Genomic DNA, 3,039 nt, shown 5'->3' with positions numbered 1-3,039 from the left:
CTTACATTCCGTGAACCAAACGCACTCTAAGTATTATATTTGGATTCATATATTTGATCCGAAAAATCAATTAATGGACTTTTTAGACTAAATTTGATTGCAATTTCTAAATTTTTGAATATCTAAAATTTTGGTTTGAATAATTTTCAATATTAAAAAATATTTAAAGTGTTATAGATATTTTATTTATGCTTGCGTGGACAACTTACACCAAATTTTGAATAAATTAAAATTTTTTAATATTTATTCAATTAAATATTTAACGTGTTAAATTTATATTAAATAAACATAAATAAATTTAAAGATGATTTGCACGAATCCCAATGATTTTGATGGTAAATGAATTATTGTTATTCATTGTGATTTTAGATTTGAGCACCATGAACATTTAATGTCAAAAGATTAAGAGTTATTTTTAAACAGATACTACCACGTACTTACCACATACTTATAAAAAAAAGATTTTACTAAAACATTAATAATATGAAAAATATTTTTAAAAATAATAATTTTCTCTTCCACTTTATGCAATCGAGATTAGTGAGAGTATTTATTATTTTCCAACTGCATTAAATGGACATAAATTAAATTAACCCCTTAAAGTTATGTATATCACGTGACCAACACGTGACATGGAAAAAGAAAAACAGAAACTATTAAGATAAAGATAAATCTGAGTCCACAACTGCAAATGAGCCACCTGTCCACAACAACAAATAGTCATAGTCCGCGAAACACGCGATCCCACTCCAGTTGTGCGCATTACGCCCTCACTTGGTTCGTCCTTGTCAATTATATTGAAGTCTACACCATTGTTTTGTTCCTCCGCCGGCGCCAATATTTCCTAAAAGAAAAATATAAAATCGAAGAAGAAAGGGGAATTTTTTGACATCGAGTACGTGAGCCAAAAAGCTATAAAAGGAAGTGTCATATCGAATTTCTTGGCAAGCAGAATTGTTGAAAATTACGAGCCACTAAACTTTGACTTCCCATACAAAGATTAGCATGGCCCCTGCGCAAGTATGACACGCACAAATCGAGAAATAGTCCAACTTTTTTTACCACTAGATTGGGAAGTAATTTTTTCCCTATCTTTGTTTTAAAATTTGAGATACATCTTGAGACAAAACGGATTAAGTGAGGGGGGAAGGATAAGCATGTCAAATTTTTTCCTTGACTTATTTGATTGATTGAAATTGAGATATTTTTATACTGATGTGTTGGGATCGTTGGTTGTTAATATTGAATTTCACTTTAAACTCTTGTTTCCTTTTGGATTATGGCCATTTTTTGATTGAATTTAATTTGCATGATCGATGATTGATATAGCTGGTGAATTTTTTTGTTGAGTATTGATATTCCATGCTTTTATCGATAAAGATGAACTTGACTCAGTGCATATAAACTTTTCTTGTGAGATTTGAGCCTAACGAGCATACATTTTCTTTTTTGCTCATTGTTTGACTTGTGTGTGCTAGACTAATTAGGATGTTCTATAACTTGTAATCACAATGCATATTAAGACTACATATTGAACGTAATGTTTTAATGTGATATGGGCACCTAAGATAAACTCACTTTTCCCAAAAAGCCTACCCATTTACATACCCACTAGTGAACCACATTTGAGCCTATTTCCCTTTCTTTGTTTTATACCTCATAATTAAACCCAAAGCCTTTCTTTTATTTTCCACTCTTTTTACACCATTACCGAGACTTGAGACCTTGTATTACTTTTGTTCCACGAAAAAATCGATGTTTAAAAAATTAAAAAAAAGGAACAAAATGTCCACTATTTCAAACAGCAAAAAAAAGGAAGGGAAAATTGATCATTTCAGTTGTATTTCATCTATTCTTTTTCCTTGTTTCATTATGTTTCATGTTAATTCGTGGATTGATCTTAATTATTTTGATCTCTTGTTTTGGTAATTTAAACCTTTCTTTTTGGCATTTTCCCTAACCTATCCTAAGCCCCGTTACACCTTGTTTAAAGACCCCTTGATTATTGCATTATGTTCATTTTCGTAGTGGAGACTTGATTGGATTTCAAGCCTATGGTGATGTTTTGGTTAGTTTCGGTTTGAGTGATTCCATTCACCCTAAACACTTTGAGCGAATATATGTGAATCTTTGTGAGGTATTGAGTCATGTTTCATTGAAATTGGCAATTAATTGGGATGTCTTGCTTACTTTAAATTTTCTTAATTGTGTCTTTGTTTGATTGTAACTTGAATTTGGCAAATATCATAGAATTGTTCGATTGGAAGTTTGAGGAATAAATTGAAATTGAAAATGATAAATTATGATTTTGATAAGTTAATTGAGGAATGCTTAAGGACGAGCATTGAATAAGTGAGGAGTAATTTGATAAATGTTTAATTTAGTTAATATTTTTCTTTTAAATTACTCCTGAATCATTGGTTTTTGTGGCTCATTTGTTAGTTTTTTGTGCAGGACGTAAGATTCTAGAAATTGAACTAAAATGAAGGCTTTCTGCAATTTTTTATTATTATTTGGTCACAGCTGAAAGACTACCTCACTTGGCTCTCTCACAAAGAGGAGTCACTCAAAGAACATCTCATATGACTTTCCCGTGAACGTGAGTCATCCAAATATCATCTCACCTTATTTAGACCCGCGAAGGGGAACCACCTGAAGAATATACCACTTGGCTTTCCTGTGAAGGGGAGTCAACTAAAGAATTATGACCGGCTTAGATCCGCGAAGGGGAGTCATCCTTCACTTAGAGGAACCGTTTACAGCATAGCTCAAGGCGGGAAGGGTTATTTGTCAACAAAACTTTCGAGTTCGATTTCATTAAGCTTGAAGGTATATCAATTGCATGGTAGCAATGAGGAACTACTTTCCAGTTGAAGTTTAAACTGAGGTCTTTAAGTCAAGAAGAAAACCTAGGTTGGCTGCGATTTAGCAACAAGGAACTATCTCCCAGCCGAATTTACAGTATATCTCAAGGCGAGAAGGGTTATCTGTCAACAAAACTTTCGAGTTCAATTCCATTCAGCTCGAAGGCATATCAAC

The 3,039-nt window shown here is 32.5% G+C and overlaps 1 pseudogene; it reads left to right on the top strand.

Annotated features, from left to right (window-relative positions):
* The first annotated feature begins 989 nt into the window (after positions 1 to 989).
* Positions 990 to 1,058, top strand: LOC120201090 (annotated as a pseudogene).
* Positions 1,059 to 3,039: the final 1,981 nt, after the last annotated feature.

This window comes from Hibiscus syriacus, unplaced genomic scaffold (genome assembly GCF_006381635.1).
Source record: "Hibiscus syriacus cultivar Baekdansim isolate YM2019G1 unplaced genomic scaffold, ASM638163v2 tig00006918_pilon, whole genome shotgun sequence".
In the NCBI taxonomy this organism is placed as follows: domain Eukaryota; kingdom Viridiplantae; phylum Streptophyta; class Magnoliopsida; order Malvales; family Malvaceae; genus Hibiscus; species Hibiscus syriacus.
This window is presented reverse-complemented; position numbering and strand designations above follow the sequence as displayed.